The sequence below is a fragment of the Artibeus jamaicensis genome, unplaced genomic scaffold (assembly GCF_021234435.1).
Source record: "Artibeus jamaicensis isolate MK-2021 breed Jamaican fruit bat unplaced genomic scaffold, CSHL_Jam_final scaffold_754, whole genome shotgun sequence".
In the NCBI taxonomy this organism is placed as follows: Eukaryota; Metazoa; Chordata; class Mammalia; order Chiroptera; family Phyllostomidae; genus Artibeus; species Artibeus jamaicensis.
In genome coordinates, this window is record NW_026522054.1 from 4,722,824 (window position 1) to 4,742,352 (window position 19,529).

Consider the following 19,529-nt stretch of genomic DNA (forward strand, 5'->3'; position numbering starts at 1 on the left):
TTGGGCAGAGTGAGGACCCCCTCTTGGTGAGCTGAAAGAGGGAGCCATGTGGTTTTGGCAGAGTGCAGACCCCCTCTTTCCCAGGTGAAAGGGAAAACCACGCAGCTTTGCCAGAATGGAGACCCCTGCAGCCAGGTGAAGAATAAAGCCACATGCTTTTGGTGAGAGTGCTGATCCCTGCAGCTTTGGTAAAAGAGGCTCACGCGGCTTTGGGGTGCCCCCTTTAGCTGTGTGGCCTGGAAAGCAGGACAGACTTTGACTGGAACTTGGTACAAAGAACTCTTGCCAGTGGACTGTAAGAGGGTACCACAGGACTTTGGATTAATTACAGATCCTGCCTGATGGTCAACACAGCTGACAATAACAGCGGCCTGAAAAAACGGATGTGTGCTCTTTTCCTGATTTATGGTACCCGGAGCTGGGACAGTGGGAGAAGGTAGCTCTGTGTGGGTGTAGGTGTATACCCTAAAGGCCTTACTTTGATATTTTAATGGAGGCATTAGGCCTGAATAGCATTAAATAAACATTTCATTTCCCTTTCACAAATATCTGGCATTAAGAGATGTCTTTCCAATTGGCGGTGGACAGAAGAGCCCAGTAGATATTAGTATTCCGTCCTTGGGAGGGACCCCTGTTCTGTAGCAGTCTTTGGCATCCCTAGGTGGGCCAAATATCGCCCCCCCCCCAGACCTCTGTTCAGTAACATTACGACGCCTGAAAGGCAGAAGACATTGTATTTTTAGAAAGTGGCATGCTTTTGTTCCTGAAAAAATGTGAATTCAGAAATTGAGAGCATTTTACAATTTATGATTATTTCCTTATATTCTGGCTCTGGTAACCAGGCAAACTCGATCCACCTTTGTCTGTCTTGATATCAGTAGACAAGTTTTTATGACCTGAGTATCACCATGCTACCTTGGATTATGCTCTTCCAATCCCATCTACATTTTCTCTATTTCCGATTCTGTATTGATATGTTTTTCTCTATTATTATAAAATATATACATTCTAGCTATTGCACCCAAACCATTGCAGAACATGTAAGGAATAGAAATGAATCAAACAAAGTTTCTGTGACCCTCTAGCTGGGACCCATAAGAAAACATCACCAAAGGAAGAGCCGCCTGTCCTCTGTGCCTGGCTCTTCCTTTCACCTGTGGAGACGCTGACTTAACAGGAATTCAATGAGCATTAGAGATGGAGAACTTGAACTACTTCAGATGCAGAGAATTTATCAATAAAGCCAGAACAACCAAGGAAGTTAATATTCTTCTGAAACCAAGTAACAGGCCATCTCTCTCTCTCTTTTCTTTTTTTTTTTTAATCCTCACCAGAGGATATTTTTTCATTGCTAGAGAGGGAGAGAGAGAGAGAGGGAGAAAGAGAGAATGAACTGTGTGAGAGAGAAACACTGATCAGTTGTCTCTCTTATGCGACCGAACCAGAAATCAAATGCACCATCTGAGCATGTGCCCTGGCCAGAGGTTGAACCCATGACCTTCCAGCACAGGATGAAGCTCCAACCAGCTAAGCCGCACTGGCCAAGGCCAGTCCAGCCCTTGATATCTCCCTGCAATCCTAACCTGCTCTGCTCCTTCCCCCAACTCAGCTCCGACTCAGTTGCTTTCTTGTCAGAATATCAGTGAGGGAATCACTGTCCCTACCCCCACTGCTAACTTACAGATTTGACCCTTGGGATCCTCACCTCAGAACATCTGGTTGGCAAAGCAAAACCCAAGTGATCTGTGGCAATACTGTGCGCTGTTGTCCAGATCAGACGGGTTAGGGAGCCTGCTTTTGTCTCAGGTGCAGGACAGAAAAGTAAGGTGCGCTATCCAAATATTTTCCACTGAAGTGGCAGGAGATCACACACATGGCATGAGCACCCATGCCACCTGAAGCCACATAGCTCCTCAGTGTACACAGTGGGCAGCTGAGGTCCGGAAGTCAGCATCGAGCTCCTCGCTAGCATGATGAGCAATGGCCATCTGTCCCCTCAAAGCCAGGCGGCGTGACCTTCAGTTCCAGGCATTGCTAGCATCACAGCTTCCCCAGATAAAGGCTGAGAGAGCTGCCCTAAAATCTCCTGTTATCAGCAACAGCGAAACCGAAGTGCCCGTCCTTACTTTTATTACGTATTTTCTTCCAAAAAAAATAGATGGAGAATCAGTGGAAACCTGGACAGCAAGTTAAAGCTCAGCCATGTATAATTTTTACTTTCTTAGAAAGAAGACCCATGCATAGAATTACTAGGCAATGAAACAGAGTATATGTGTTGCACCAGAAAATTCCTTCATGTTTTATGAAGTGAAACTACATGAAAATATGTAGCTGGAACAAAAGCCACACATCAAAACCTCAGGCCACTAAATCTGTTATTGACAAACAGCAAGTCACTCTCAACTCGGTGGCTGCTGCTGTTGGCATGGAGACCGTAAACAATAACAGAGATAGGTGAGAACAAATCGCTACAAAGATATAACCTTGCCAGTGAGGGGTTTGTCATCTAGATTGACTCGTTAAACCCTCATGTGAATCAAGTGCATTCCCCATTTATCTCCTGCATTCTTTTCTGTATCCGTCATACTGGGCATCGTTAGCATCATCGGAACAAAAAGGGGGGAATAAAAGCAGGCGGCTGCTTCTCAGTGGGATCCCATCATGTGAAAGAGAGTAACAACTGTGTCCAAGATCAACAGAACTGGAGGTTATGAAATGTTTCTGTAAGTCCCAGTGGTTCCCACAATATCAAGCAAATATGTATGCTGCATGTTATTTTTGTAAAGAATTGCATTTTTCCATAACCCTTTACTTAACTCTGATTTTTTTTTAAAAAGTTGTTTTTTTAAAAATGTAAGTCATTTCCTAAGAATGTGGTGTCATAGATCACTTAAGGAAAGTAAACGCGCAACAGTTGTTGGTGTGCATCCCTTAGCAAGAGTTCCAGCTTGCAGAAAACACTGACGGACCGTGGCTTAAGCTGTAAGGATGGGTCATTGTTGGCCTCACAAGAGTCTGGAGGGATGGGTGACTTCAGGGTACTGCTGTAGCAAAAAGTGGACCCTCAGAAGCCCAGACTCTTTCTCCTCTTCTGTTCCATCATCCCCTGTGTGTTGGCTTTTCATCCTCGTACTTGTCTGCAGAGTGCAAAGTGGGCTAGCAAAGCTGGGGAAGGGTATTCTCACTGTCATCCAAAGCCAGGAAGAAAGGGGAGGAACACCTATTGGTCCTTGCTAGGGGCCCTCTTTTTTCTGGAAGGGACACCCTCTGCAGATTTCCCCCTGGATCTCGTGGGCAGAGCAGCTCTCTTGTCTCTCCGTAGACCAATCACTGGTGGAAATGGAAAGAGGTTTAGACCAATCATGATTCCCTTTCTGGATGAAATCTTTGCCTGATACCTGCTAGCGGGGATGACACGGGCAAATGGCAATTGGAAGGCAAGGAACAGAAGCCATCCCAAAGGGCCAGGTCGCAGACTCCTCCCCATTCCCCCGAATCCCACGCCACACGGACCTTCCTCGGACAAGCATAGCTCGTGTAAAATGCCTGCACAGCAGGTGGGATATTATACTCAAACTCTGCTTCCTTTCTGTCTCTCCAGACATTTTCTTACCATTTTTCGTTTTTCTATTGGTCTTGCTAGATCAGTTGTCTTCTGGAAGCATCCGTCTGTTACTCCTGGGTTTGTCTCTCAGCCTCGTCTCCTGCTGCCTCCCATGTTTGAAGAACCCTGTCCTTGTGCACTACAGGGCCACTTCTCCCCTAAAATAAGACACTCAGGTGAGTCTCCTTCTAGTCCTACACTCAGACTTACGCTGTGGAAGCTGTGACATCGGTCTGTGGGATCAGAGCTGAAAACAACCAGACCAATGCCCTCAACGGGAGTCGGGAAGGCAGGGGGCGGAGACAGGAACTCAGGGGACACGGTGCTCTCTCTGGGTCCTGGGAGAGGGAGGGTCCCCTTCCGTCTCACTTGAAGCCCAAGAGGGGACTTCCAGAAACACATCCCTCCAGCCTCGTCGCTGGACTGGACCCTATAACCCACTCCGCCACCAGTGTTCCTTCCTCATTTATCTCCCGTGAGCATCTATTAGATGCATTTCCTTGGGGGGCAGGCTCAGGAAACACCTTATTTGAAAGAAGGGTTCCTGTCACTGTCCTATCACCAAAGCTGCTTTCTGCCCCTCCCCCACAGCAGGCCACACCTCCACACCAGGTCGCCAGGACCTGGGGCAAGCCTGACCTGAGGCAGGACTGCTCCACTCCCATACTCTGTGGCTCTTGTTGCTCCTCCAATCCTAGTAGAACATTATCAGAAAACTATTGGCTTCCTTAAAGAAAGAAAGAAAGAAACATAGAAACCCAGATGGGTCGGGGTGGGTCCACAGGGAAGAGAGACTCTCCCTGCAGGAACAGCAGCCGGGCCCAGAAGTCCAGAGCGTCACTCTCCGTGAATCCTCCGCACTGTCCGCCTCCCCATAAGCCAGGCTGGCCTCGCTGGGGCCGTGGCAGCAGGTGGCCCGAGTGTCCCCACCTCCAATCATTTCCTCTTGGTGTCCTGTGCTACAGCGGAGGCCAGGGTGCAACACGCAAACAAAACTTTTCTAAAGAGGCAAGAAAAAGGAAATACACAGAAACGATAGCCGATGATTTAGCTTACTGCAGATGTGCCCTGCACTCACCTTCCTGTACCAGAAGCCACCTGCAACAGAACGCTAACCCCGGGCCCTGGGCGGGCAGAGGGGGGTCCAAATGCTGATGCTTCTCCACTCAAGTGGATCTTGCCCCTCTCCTCCCCTGGGGACACTTGGCAATTTCTGCAGACATTTCTTGGTTGTCATTGTTGTAGACGATCAGCGGGTAAATACACACTCTCGGAGTCCGGAACCGAATTGATAAAAATTTTAATGGCCAAAGATTTTCCTGCGCAGGGGCGAACTTCCCCAACTGTGACCAGAGTCACGTAGCTACTCAGAGCTACAAAATGGAAGTCGCGCCTGGCTTACAGACTACTGGGTATTTATATTTTCTAGCAAGCAAGCAAAGGCGTACAGAAGCAGAGGTGGCAGTTAGCTATTTGCTTATTTAAAAACGGCGAGGGTCCCTGATTGGTGGGTGCTGCTGCTGGCGGGCACTTTCTGGCAGCCCGGGTTAGTTACCTTATTTGGCTAGAATTTTAAACCCAATTGTTCCCGGATGTTTGTTCATTACCCTGTTCCAGGAACTGCAGATTTAGGGTTGGGTAATGCCCTAGCTGTAATTTTCCTAGCTGGGTATAACACAATAACTGGGATGATACTACTGATACTGATCTAATGAACAGAGGCCAGGGCGCTGCTCAAGGTTCTCCAATGCGTGGTGTCGACGTAAGGAACGTGCAGACCTGCAGAGAACTTTTATACTCGAGTTTATCTGAGCCACACTGACAACACAGGCCTGGGGCCCAGGTCACAACTGCTCTGGAGAATGAACAGTTTTGCAGTTTCTCTAGTGCATTTGAAATTGAGGAGGGACATTACAGGGAGACTGGAGAAGGGGAGTTAGGGCCAGATTACAAGATGGTCGGCAACATTATGTGCTCTCCAGAGGGTCAGTCCTTCTTTGAGGGTCATTTCTTCTCCTACTTGGGTGGCGTGTTAACCTAGATTCCAAAGAACCACTGACAGAACCGGCTTAAAGCCTTTCACTGAAGAAGTCACAGGCCTAGGGCATGATGACTCACCGAGACCTGAGCAGTTAGGAATTTAGGATCAGATTGCCACGAGGGGTTCCTTTCCATAGAAACGCCCTTACTTCCTTCCATCCAGAGCAGGACAGGCCTCACAGCAAACAATTATCTGGCGCCAAATGTCCTAGTGCTGTGGTCGAGGGAACCTGCCCTACAGACACCAGCTCACCTTTGCAGGACCAGGGGAGGCTCTGGTTCCATCAGCCCGCCCCCTACCTGGAGGCTTATAAAGGCAGTGAAGGGGGCACCAAAAGGGCGGTGTCTGAGGAAGTCATCGGTGCTCTCTCTGGGTCCTGGGAGAGGGACGGTCCCCTTCCCTCTCACTTGAAGCCCAAGAGGGGACTTCAAGAAACACATTCCACCAGCTTGATATGGGTCCTTGGGAATTTAGGGGCGGGTGGGGTGGGGTGGGGAAGACCTGCCATTTGGCTTTCCTGGGGTAAAATAACAAATACAGTTGGCTGACTAGAGCTGATACAACAGAGAGAGGAAGAGTTGTACTGAGAGCAAGCTACCCTGCTACCTGCAGCAGAAGGGACCTGGCCTGGCTGTCTTCAAACAAAAACGAAATAAAACCCTACCTGCAGGGAACCTTTGGAGGAACAGACCTCCCCAGCTCAGGGAGGCCAGGGAGGTCTGTTGGATGGGCCCCATTCCCTGGGGGGGCGGGGGGCAGGGAGATTCCCACCGTGTTCTCTCCCACCACTGCAAGCTGAATCCCTGGGACGCAGCCTCATGAGAGTGCTCTACGGAGGGCGAGTTGTGAATCTGCCCTCCTGCTTTCCTTTTTCATTTAAGTGCTTGGTTGCGTCATAAATGACTTATGAATACACCTCGCAGCAAGTATTCACAATCTGGTGACTGAGAACTAGAGCCAGCTGTTGAAAAGGAGTTCTGACCCGGGTTCCAATCCCGGGTTGGCTGCTGGAGCTCTGTGCATCGGATATCTGTCTAGTAGGTCTGCAGGTGCTGTGCGCGACAATGAGATAAAGCACTGAGCACAGAGCAGGTGTTCAATCAATTGTAGCCTTCTGTGCATGTGGGTACGGCCTAACATGGCACCCATGGCAATGGAGCACATGGACTCTTCCTTTCATTCTGTCTGGGCTCTTATCATAGGACAAAGAAATAAAATGAGGAGGCTCTTCCTGCTCCTAACCAATGTACACGTCACAGCGCTTCCCTGGCCTACATGTGTCGGATAGGGTGCCTTCAGTCACAAGAACAGGAAAGCAAACCGAACGCATCTTAAAGCGTAGAACACTTACTAGCTCACGTAACAAGACCACGGGTGGGAAAGTTCTAGGGGTAATGGGCCCAGCTCTTTGTGAGCAGGAAGCTTTCCACTCTCCCATTCCCAGTGTTGTGCCTTTTGGCCTTAATGCCTCGGGATCTCAAGATAGCTGCAGTAGCTCCGAGCATTTCATCCTTGCACAATGCCCTAGGGAGGTAGGAAAAAGAGGACTTTCTCTAATGTTTTCTTTCAGAAAAACAAAAACACCTTTTCACAGATCATTACTCAGCAATCTTCCTTTCCAGTGTAATGGGAATGGGCCAGAATTTTATCACAGGCTCCTACTTAATCAGTCCCTGGCCGTGGGAAATGAGACCTCCAGAAAAGGCTTGGGCCAGTCAAGATTCAGTGCCCTTCTTCCCTGAGTATAAGGACAATGGGAGATAAGTAGACACATAATCATGGTTGCTACGCAGCTCAATATATCTCCAGGCCAAGATATTGTGAAATCACCAGGAATTTTATCCCCAATGCTGGGGATAAAATAAAAATCTTGAGGAAGGGCTATGTACCCTAAGAATGGAAGAGAGTGTACAAATCCCCTTAATTTAATTTTTAAAAGTTCCACTGTAAGGTGAGATTTAAGGAAATCTTTGCCTGGAGGTGTGGCATTAAATGTTAATGTGGACAGAAGGAATGACTCCTTTCAAACCTTCAGCAATGAATTAAGGATTTGGAAGAGAAAATGACTAGAGGCAACATGGGCTGGGGTGGTATTTGTCAGAAAGCTTAATTCTGAAACAGAAAAAGCGGAATATCTTCTCAGTTGAGAAATGAATAAATCTTTCCATTCTTGTCTTTTGGCACCCAGTATCCGTGGCTAGTTACAAGGCTTAAAATAGAAAGGGTCAGTTGCTTACAATTCTGTTCTGTACGATAACTTTCTCCTCACAAAACATCCCCAAGGCTTTCTCTGCTGATCATAGGACAAGCCTCCATGGCTACGTATTTGTGTAATGTATCTGCAAAATAATGATGTGTACTTATAAAAGAAATATTCACATGCCTGTCCAGAGTTTACAAATGATAGGTCACATTTCATCTTAATGCTTTGCATCAGACATTCCACAATCCCTAGAAAAATATTTGACTAGCTGCATGCTATTGACTAGATACAGTCAAGCAGTGTGTGTGTGTGTGTGTGTGTGTGTGTGTTGTTCTTGGAAGGGGCTCTAAATCAAACACTGTAATGTGTTTTTCCCTCCACTGATTTCTACTAGAGTAATAAAAATGTCAAACTAAAGGAACGAACAAATTCTAGACCTAAAGGCTTTCTACATAGCTGTTGCAGAAATACCCACTACATACTCTTGGAGCAAATGGTTTAGCCACTCACCATTGACCAAACTGGGTCTTTCTCACCTCCGATCCACTTGCCCAAGCTGCTCCCTTAGCTCCAGCCACCTCCCTCCCAGCACTTGCTGCCCCTTTGCTCTAAATGGGACCAAGTGTCAGCTGACTCCATAAGACCAGCTCACCCATCACCCTTTTCCATACGGGTTCCCTGCCCACCCTCAGAAGGTCTAACTCAGTAGGTGGGGGATAAAACCAGGGAACATGAAGTTTTACCAGCTCCCTAAGACTTTTCAAAATGTGGGAAAACGGGTGAGACCATTGCTATCACCCTCCTCCAATGCCACTTTCTCTTGGAAGCTTTGCCTAATCTCAGCTCCTTCCACCTTCTCCCAAGTATCCCATATACATCTTCTTGAACCTGTACCTTGGCACCTGCTTCTCCCCCTCTGGTCCCCTTACAGAGAACTCTTAAAGTGGGGTCTCCATCTAGTGAGTCTTTCTGTCCCTAGCACAAGGTTCAGAACATTGAAGCCCCTTGTACTTGTTTGTGGAATGAATTAATAAGTAAACAAATCAGGGAAAACGGTCCACTGTTTCTGAAGATGAAAGATTACGATGCTGTCTGGTCCTTGGTGCTCAGGTGCGTCTGCTGAGACCCTTTGAGTTTCTCCTCCCGGGTGATCTCGAATCTTCAGCCGCAGGTCCCTTCCCACAGCACCTCTCCACCCCTAATTTACCCACCCACACTTCCCCTGCCAGCGGGAGGTGGCCCTTCTTCAAAAAGCCCTGACTTTCAGGGTCAGCTCCCAAGATGGGTTTTCTTTCCTTTTGACCAGAAGTGCAGTTGCAAGTATTAAACTTCAGTGACGAATGCCTAATTGTGCAAAAACTGCTGTCTTGAGATTTCAGGCACTGGACTGTATCAAACTTTAATGAAAGAGAAATACATGTAACTTGGGGGAGCATTCTAAGTACATTTTGAGAGGGTTCTCACTTTCTTTATCTTCTGGGTTCCACAAACACCATAATACAGTTGACCTGTCCTGAGAGCAAACTGTTAAGTTAGACGTGTGTGGGCAATTACCTACAAACAATCTTCTGAAATCCTCCCAGTGATGGACGGCAGAGCGGTTTGCAGGAAGAGAGAAGAAACAAAACAGAGGAAGAAATGTGCAAACAAGGGTATTATGCTCTCCAAACGCCCAGACTCGCTTTCGTGGCCAGAAAGGCCGCCTTCAGCGGCGTGGCTGCCTGTGACAGGACTGAATAAATGGGACGGAACAGTGCCCCTTCCAGAAAAAAAGAAAAAAAGCAGAAAGCAGCCAGAGGACGACGTAGCTGTTTAGGATGCCTGCACGCAGGTTTCCATTTACCACGGCGGAGTCTTCAGCCTCACTGCCTACGCGGTCACAATATAAACAGGAAGGATTAGAGTGACCCACGTCCCCAAAGACCGAGGCCGTCCGGGAACAGCTCCGGTTACCTCGCATCCTCAGCAGCCTGCCCCTTGATGACAAATGTCCCAGATTCGGGCGTTCTTTTGTAGTCCATGGGAAAGCCAGACTAATCCGTGCAACCCCGCGCGCACACATCGGCTCCATTCAGCTCGGGCGCACAAAGCGCTGGCTGCGCTCCAGGGACGCGGGGCCCCGACGACGGCGACGACAGCGGCTCCTGGCTCCGGGCCGGACCTGCCCGCGGCCCCCTGGCCCGCGCTCCCCGCTTCACCTTCAGTGGGCGGGCCACAGACACCCCCCGCCCCCTAGTCCTGCGTGCAGAAGGGGACAGGGGCCGGGAGAGTCAAGAAAAAAACAACACAAAAAACCCCAAAAACATTTCCACCCCTTCAGGGGTGAGCGAGCTTTTTGAGCAAATAGAAGCATAGAACTGATCAGGGGGGTCTTCTGCCTCCAGCCCTCCTTGTTCTGTTCTACCGGGATTCACCCCACTTTTAAACCCTCCACCCCCTGCTCCCCAATCCTTTTCCTTTCTCTTGGTTCATTTAGATTTTTTTTTTAATTATTGACTTTAAGAGAGAGAATCATCGATTTGTTTTCCACTTATTTAGGCACTCCTAGGCTGTTTCTTGTATGTGCTCCCACCAGGGATGGAACCACGCCACCTTGAGTTTCCACCGCCAGCTCCAGCCAGCCGAGCCGCGCAGGCCCCGGGCTCATTAGCACTTTTAATGTCAGGCTCTGTTCTAAGGGCTTTCCGGGGGCTGCCTGACTTAATGGTCAGAGCAACCCTGTGACGTGGGTACATTTTACAAGTGAGGAAACTGAGGCACAGCCATCCCTGCGGCACTGGACATGGAACCAGGCCTCCAGAACTCGGAGCCTTCGCCACTGAGCTCCCCGCTGCGGGGTGGGGGTGGGGAGGGCTGCCCCTCGCATTAGAGATTTCCTGTAACCTGCCCCGAACTCTCCCTGCTGTAGATACGTCTGTGATCCGTGTTTCCATCTCAACCGTCTCATTTGGAGAGCGCCAGGCGTTCACTCGCCAGTCCAATACACCAGCCGGGGCAGAAGAGGCAGGAGAGACGGTTCACAATTCATCCAGGCATCTTCACCAGGTGAAGGCAGGCGGGGAGGGACGGTCCCTTGATGATGTAAGAGCTGGTTCCAAGAAAGCCCTCGTTCCCAGCTCTAGCCCCCCCCCCCATGAAAGGGCTCGAGCAGACGTCTCTACCTCTGAGTAGAGGGGTTAAAAGCCAAGCTGTGAAAACGTGAACCCTGTCCGGGCCACTCTCAGTTGGATGGGTGAAAACAGACAGGGTGGCCCACAGGGGGCTTCCGAATTGGTGACAAGTGATCTCCGTGATATCCTGGGAAAATGCCCGAAATAGTATGCTAGGCACTCAGGAATAGCTGGAGCATTCAGAAAACAACAAGGCAGTGAACAAAATCCAGCAAGTGCAGGCAGATTTTTTAAGGTTTGGGGACATATCAGAAAACTGTATTGAATATGAGCGTTTGGGGTCATCTTTTTAGTGACTAAAGAAATAAAATTAAACAAAGAGGTACTGAATTTTGACCTGGCCAATATAATAATGATAACAACAACCATGATAATAATAGTTAATGAAGCAGAGTGTTCCAAGTCACACATTGCTGGTGAGTGTGCAAACTGGAGTGGACTTGGAAGAGGTGACTTGGAAATACTTAATGGAAAACCCTGAAATGTGTATGTTTTTGACCCATCAGTTCTGCTTGTGGAGTTTTATCGTAAGGTGTTCATTTAAAGTACGTCAAATAATTTGGATGGGATTTGGGGGCAGTTCATAGTATGGGAAGCATAGAAACAGATCCAGATGTCCATCGATAAAAGACTACTTTATTTATTTTTTTAAATTAAAAAAAATTATCTTTAGAAGGGAAGGGAAGGAGAGAAATATCAATGTGTGGTTGCTTCTGGTGCATCCCCTGCTGGGAACTGGCCCCTGCTGGGAACTGGCCTGCAACCCAGGCATGTGCCCTGATGGGGAATCGAACCACGATCTTTTGGTTCGCAGGCCCGTGCTCAATCCACTGAACTACACCAGCCAGGGCTGATGAAGCACTACTTTGAAAAATCATAGTAATCTATACAAAGGAAAACTGCTTACAATATACTGGTAATAGCAAAAAAGCAGGTTTTATTTTTTTAAGTATTTTATTTACTTATTTTTAGAAAGGGGAAGAGAGGAGAAAGAGAGGAAGAGAAACATCAATGTGTGGTTGCCTCTCTCACGTCCCCCACTGGGGACCTGGCCTGCAACCCAGGCATGTGCCCTGACTGGGAATTGAACCAGCGACCCTTTGCTTCACAGACCCATGCTCAATCCACTGAGCTACAGCAGCCAGGGCAGAAAAAGCAGATTTTAAAAGAGTATGTTTTCTTTGAAAAAATGTCTTGAACAGCATATAAAATGTTAATGCTCAATGATGTGAGTTTTAACTTCTTTCTGTTTTTCTGTGTTTTTATTTATTTTCCACTAGTACGACAAGGAATAAAGAAAAGCAGAACATTTATTTGTAAGGGAAAAGCAAGTCTCTCTGTCTCCCCTACAGTGGTAAAAGCAGCAGCCCCTGAGTCCCCAGTGGGAATGTGGGCGACCACGGTCTTCAGGCTGTAGAACCTTTTGTGATGGAATGTGAACCCTGCCACCTGGGTTTCCGGGGCCCAAGCACAAGAACTTCACTCAGTCAACAGCACAGTGAGTACAGGGGACTCGGGCTCTTCCCAGGCAATTTAGCTGTGGAGTGTAGTCATCCAACTCGGCGAATGCCCATCCAAGAGACGTGCGATTTCGGAGAAGTCTAAGCACAGGGCGTACGGGCCACTGCTCCTGTAACTCAGCCCTGCGCCCCGCACCAGTCAGATCCTTAGCTCTGCGCGCCCACCGCATCAAATTAGTATTCCACAGCGGTCCTCTGCCGGTTACACTTTCATGCTCTCCCCTTTGCCTTATAAAATGAAATAGTCATTTGAGGATTCCCTCCTCTAGAAATCCTTTGCCACAGGCTGTTTTTTATGTCAAGGGATTGATTGCTCTGTGTGTGTGTGGACTCTCCTGATAAAGCCCCCTTCAGGGCGGTGGTGTTTAACCTGGGCTCCTGGCGGGCTGCCTGGGGCCAGGGACCCAACCCCTCTGCCACCAGAGGACTCTCCTTCGACTGGTGCTGCCACAGATGCCAACGGTAGGCAGTGTCACCCCCTCCAAAATTAACCCTCAAAAAGAGGAATTCATCTAACATCTCTTGTATTTATTTTTTAGCACAAAATATGACTTTGGAATGACATAGCCTAATACCATCTCAGTCAAAGCTAGTCTTTCAGAAAAAATTTTAATTTAATTTATTTTTAGAGAAAGGGGAAGGGAGGGAGATAAGCATGGATGTGAAAGAGAGACGTTGATCGGTTGCCTCTCACATGCCCCCAACTGGGGACTGAACCTATGACCCAGGCCTGTGCTGACTGGGAATCGAACTGGCAATTTTTGACTTTGGTGGGTGAGACACACTGGTCAGGGGCAAAGCTAGTCTTGAATGCTTTTAAATAAGGCAAAGAATCTTCCCAAGCTTGACAAGTTTTAGAGGATCATACTGGGAAAGTGGAGTGTTTATTATTCCCCATTTAGAGGAAATCTTGAGTCTATATATTCTATGCCAATTGCGTGGTTCTTTTAAATCTGTAATTTCCTAAAACTAATTAGAATTAGACTTTACTTAGTTAGCTTTTGCCTACAGTTTTAAAAACTAAAGTAGGGGAAATTGTAGAATAAGTGGATTGTCACTGCTAAAAAATTAATGGGGAAAAATTTCCAAAAGTATTGCTTCCTTCCCTAGATATCGATTAAGACATTAAAGTTATTTCTGTGTGTTAAAAACATAAAATGAGATAAGATAAAGAAATTTCACACAGATTTAGGGAGCTATTTCTGGAGATATGACCTAACAATCGGAAGTTTCTGGATGCCTTTTAAAGCTCATTTGTTAAAAAGCAATAAAATAAATGATTATGTTCTAAAGAACTCTAATATGTACTGTATTTTTTCCCTAGGACTGTCGTAACAGAGTCTCACAACCTGGGTGGCTTAAAACCACAGGAATTAAACGCCTCCATGATTCCGGAGGCTAGAACTCTGAGACCGAGGGGTTGTCAGGACCACGCTCCCCCTGAAACCTGTAGGGAGAACCCTCCTTGCCTCGTCTAGCTTCTGCTGTTCTTGGCTGGTTCCTGCACTGTCCCTCTCTGCCCCAACCACCCCGTGGCTGTCTTTTCCCTGGGTGTCTCTTGGCTCTTCTTGTTGATTGTTGGCTCAAGGGCCCACTCGTTTCCAGTATGACCTCATCTTGACTATATCTACAAGGACACTATTTCCAAATAAGGTCACATTCTGAGGCACAGGGGGTTAGGACTTGAATATATCTTTTCCGAGGACACAAGGCAACTCATAACATATCTCTACAGAAAGCATTCAAAAAAAAAAAAAAAGAAAAAAAGAAACAACCGTCTGATCTTGCGTAAATCATATTTGTGTCTTGAGATAAAATTCCAATGCTTTTATCCTACGAAGGTTAAAATATTGCTGGATCCCAAATAAATGAGATGAATAGATAATATTCTTGAAATAAATGCTGCGGATGATGCAAAAAGCAGTACTGATGGGTGATGACGCTGTGGGATGGTTCATTTTGGGTGTTAACATGACTGGGGTGCCCAGCTTAGATATTATTTCTGGGTGTGTGTTTGAGGTGTTTCTGGGTGAGGTTAGCGTCTGATGCAGGCTGCCCCCCCCCCCATGGGGGTGGTCATCATCCAATCCACCGAGGGCCAAAATAGAACGCGATCGGAGGGAAATTCAGCCCTTGTCTGTGCCTCCTTGCTGGGCTGGAGCATGTATTTTCTCCAGGGCTCACACTGGAATTTCCACCACTGGGTCCCCTGGTTTCCAGGCCTCCACACTCGGGCTGAATTATACCATCGGTGTCATTTACATTGTACCAAGGTAATTTTTATCTGTATAATCACATCAGAGAGTTTAATTTTACACCAGTGAAGTTTATGCCTGTAAATCTACACCAATGAAATGAATGGCTTTTCTGAGTCTCTGCCTTGCAGACTGCGGACTGAGGGGCTACTCAGCCCCCATAATCACAAGCCAAGCCCTCATCATAGATTTCCTCTTGTATAAATGTAGGAAAGTTAAATATGCAAATATGTCCAACGATCCTGTTGGTTCCATTTTCTGGAGGATTCTGCCTCATATTAATAATTCATTTAAAGAGTTTAAATAGACTTATCTCTTAATATTTGAAAATGAAAAAGCACGTGTTTGGAATTAATATTCTATTTTACATACTCAGGACCCCTTAATATATACATTGAATTTCCAGGCAACATTTCACTTGAAAAGGATCCTATGTTTTTTGGGTTTTTTTACATTTTTTTTATTGATTATGCTGTTACAGTTGTTCTATTCCCCCCTTCATTCCCCTCCACCCTACCCCCCCGTCCCCACCATTACCCCCCCTTTAGTTTATGACCATGTGTCTCAATTCCTTTAGATTCTATATTTCCCATGCTATTCTTGCCCCCCCATCTATTTTCTATCTACTATCTATGCTACTTATTTTCTGTACCTTCTCCCCCCTTCTCCTCCTCCTACTCCCCTGTTGCTAACCCTCCTTGAGATCTTCATTTCTATGTTTCCACTCCTGAGATAGCTGTCCTTTTAGTTTGCTTTTGTTTTAGGTGTGGTTGTTAATAACTGTGAGTTTGTTGTCCTTTCACTGTTCATGTTTCTTTAACTTCTTTTTCTTAGATAAGTCCCTTTAACATTTCATAGAATAAGGGCTTGGTGATGATGAACTCCTTGAATTTGATCTTATCTGAGAAGCACCTTATCTGTCCTTCCATTCTAAATGAAAACTTTGCTGGATAGAGCAATCTTGGTTGTAGGTCTTTGGATTTCATGACTTGGAATACCTCTTTCCAGCCCCTTCTTGCCTGTAAGGTCTCTTTTGAGAAATCCGCTGACAGTCTGATGGGGACTCCTTTGTAGGTGACTGTCCCCTTAGCTCTTGCTGCTTCTAGGATTCTCTCCTTCATTTTAATTTTGGCTAATGTAATGATGATGTGCCTTGGTGTGTTCCTTCTTGGGTCCAACTTCTTTGGGACTCTCTGAGCTTCCTGGATTTCTTGGAAGTCTATTTCCTTTGCCAGATTGGGGAAATTCTCCTTTATTATTTGTTCAAATAAGTTTTCCTCTGGTGGCTGTGCCTTTCCCCCTTCTGGTACCCCTATAATTCGGATGTTGGAGCGTTTAAAGATGTCCTGGAGGTTCCTAAGACTATCCTCATTTCCTTGAATTCTTGCTTCTTGACTCTTTTCTGTTTGGCCATTATTTGCTTTCTTCTGGTCCACTCCATTGATTTGAGTCCCAGTTTCCTTTTCATTGCTATTGGTGTCCTGTGCAATTCCATTCATTTCAATTAGTTTCGCCTTCATATATTTGTCTAATTTGTTGGTATAATCAACCAGTTCTGTGAGGATCCTGATGACCAGTGTTTTAAACTGTGCGTCTGAGAGTTTTGCTATTTCTTCATCGCTTAGATCTATGGGCTCTGGGGCTTTGAGATCTTCTTGCGACATTTTTGGTCTGTTCTGGCCCTTTAAGTGTGAGAAGCGGGCCCTTTAAGTGTGAGAAGCGGTGCCTTGGACTCCCAGGTCGCTGGGTTGTGACGCTGTATGTGGGGGCGTGGTCAGAGCGGGGAAATGGCGACCCCCTCTGCTGTTTCTCACAGCTGGGTGAGGATTAGCGTCTTAGGTGGTTCACCTGGGCTGGGCCACTCAGAGTCGCTGGGTTATGACGCTGTATGTGGAGGTGGGGTCAGAGCAGGGAAATGGCGGCGCCCTCCACTGCCGCTTGCCGCGGGGGCCCGCCGGGCCCGGTCCAACCGCCCACTCCCTCGCCTGTCCGCCCGCGCACAAATGCGCGACCACAGTCAACACGCAGCACCGCTCCCCCGCTATCTCCCTTGTGGTCGCTCGCCTGGTGGCTCGCTCGGTCGCTCACTAGGTCCAACCCTGCGCCTGGATTCCGTACGTCTGGATTCCGCGCCTGAGTCCGGCTGACTGAGTTTTCCTGTGCAATCCCGCTTCACCAGTCACTGGTTTCGCCCCTTACCGGTGAGGCTGAAGAATTTGTTGTTAACGGACTTCCGAAAAGTTCAATTTTCCGTGTTCTGGCTGTGTTTTCTGTTGCTAATATTTAGTTGTCTCTAAACTTGGTTGTGCGAGAAGGCACGGCACATCCACCTATGCCTCCATCTTGGCGGAAGTCCGGATCCTATGTTTTTAAAACATAAAACAGAATTCTGGACTCTTGGCTTAGTATCTTAGTATATAGTATCTTCCAATTCTACTTTTTAATCTGTTGCTTAAGGAACTCTATTGATGGGTGCCTAATATATTTATATATATGAAAATACTTGCTAGACACAGGGGAAATACTAGTGAACAAAACAGACATGCTTGTTTCTTCTAAGGAGTTCCCATTATTTATACTGAAAATTGCACTGAATTCTGTTTAGAAGTGGATAAATTATCATGTAAGACAATAAGAAAAGAAACAGTAAGAGATTCTGAAAAGAAGGCACAATGCAGTGAGGGTTACTGGTGAGCGATACTCCACGTCTCCAAAACGACTGACTTTTGGAAACCCGTGGTCAGTTTCCGCATATCTAACCCGGTCAAATGTGGACTAGAATAGAAAAGAAAAAAGGGCCTGCTTCTAGGCAATCACAAAAATGAGCTCTCCAGCCGTGACTAGGAGCACAGAGTGAGCCAACCCAGGATTCTTATCAGCCTTGTCTTCTGGGTCCCAAAGTCCGTGGCCTGCCTGTATCATGGCTCACTGGGCTGACGGACAATTTTTTTCTCATCTTTTTCCCCATCCGCTACCACAAACCTGTTCCCCTACTCTTCCCCTTGGCAGAAAACGGCACCACCGTCTACAAGCTTACTCCAATGGACAAATCAGTCTTGACCCCTCCCTCTCCACCATGCCTACCCAATTAATCTCCAAACTCGGCAATGCTACCTAGTAAGAGTTTTCTGAATCAGTGCGTGTATTCCTTATTCCTATAACCACTGCCATAACTTTTGTATTGAAAATAGAGATTCGCCTTTAATTTATCTCAGGCATGATGTAAACTATTTATATGAACTCTTTTCAATCCTGACTACAACTCTATGTGGTAGATACAGCTATTATCTTGATTTTGGAGACGAGGAAATGAGGCGAAAAGACACGAAGTAACGTTCTTAAGGTCACACGGTAAAAAAAGCGACAGCCTGAATTCCAGCCACGGAAGACCGCGTGCAGAGCCCACTAACACCAGTCTTCCCCGAGTGATTCCTGGGTCAGAACTGAGCATATCAGTCCTCATATATCCCGTATGCCTCATAGCTCCTTACTCCTTTCCCCCCTTCCTACTCTCAGCGGGTGACCTTGCCTTCCTCAAGAAAAACGGGAGCTACCAATTCCACAAAACAGCCCTCATCAGCCCCCATCTTTGCTAGGTCCCTGGTTATAATGAAAGAGGTGCCCGTGGAAGAAATCCAAGAGTTTTATGAACTTAGATGGGAAAATATTACATGTCTATTTTTATTCATTGAACAAGCTGTAGTTGTATTAGCAAGACTTCAAATCTTTATCAGTAGTAGACATCACAAGTGTTTCGCCCTGGCCAGGTAGGTCAGTTGGTTGGACTATCAGCCTGTACACCACAAGTTCACAGTTCAATTCCTGGTCAGGGCACATACCCAGGTTGTGGGTCCGATCTTTGGTCAGAGCATGTATGGGAGGAAACCGATTCATTTTCCTCTCTCTCTCTCCTTTCTTTCTTTCTAAAAGCAATGAAAAAATGTCCTCAGGTGAGGATAAAATAAGAAAAAAAATCACAGCTGTTTTGATATTACACTACAGTTTTGCAGATATGTCCAAACAGCCTTTATGCTTCATTGCAACTTTAAAATTACAGTATTATTAGACCCACTGTAAAATCTTGCAATGTAATATATTAATAAAGAAACACACCATGACTATATATAATAACTTGTCCCTTCTGAAACTATATTTACTCTCAAACTCCTGCCTGAAGCTCCGAACTCACAGAGCCAACTGCCCTGTCATCTCTAATTAAGTGTCTAGCAAACATCTCAGAGTTCATACATCCAGAACACAGGTCTTGATTTTTCTCCCCAAACCTGTTGCTCTCCCTTAGCCAGGCACATCTCAGTAGATGGCTCTCCTATCCACTCAGCTTCTTACACCAAAACCAAGGAGTTCTCCATTCCTCCCCTTCCCTCCACGCCCATTACCAAGTTCACCTCTTAGTTTGCCCCTGGCATGGTGTTCTCCCCGTCACTCAGCCTCACAGACCTTTTTCCTGTCCCTGAACACTCCAGGTGTCCTCTCCTCTCAGAGCCTTGGCACTCACAGTTGCTTCTGTGTGCACCTCCAAATTTTCACCTGCTCTTACTTCCTTATCCTCCAAGCCTCAGCTCAAAATGTCCTGACAGTAACTCATGTTGCCCTCTATCTTGCTTGTTCCCTGTCTGTCTCCCCTCTAGAACGTGAGCTCTGTGCAGACAAGGACCTTGTCTGCCCCTGTGCACCACTGTGTCCTGAGAGTCTGGGTGTGGTCCCCATAACATGCC

At 46.8% G+C, this 19,529-nt stretch overlaps 1 long non-coding RNA gene across 1 annotated transcript; it reads left to right on the forward strand.

Moving 5' to 3' along the window:
• The first annotated feature begins 3,718 nt into the window (after positions 1-3,718).
• LOC128626586 (uncharacterized) lies at positions 3,719-12,382 on the forward strand. Its single transcript, XR_008390555.1, has 3 exons — positions 3,719-3,780; positions 10,757-10,893; positions 12,299-12,382. It is a non-coding gene; the product is annotated as an uncharacterized LOC128626586 (long non-coding RNA).
• Positions 12,383-19,529: the final 7,147 nt, after the last annotated feature.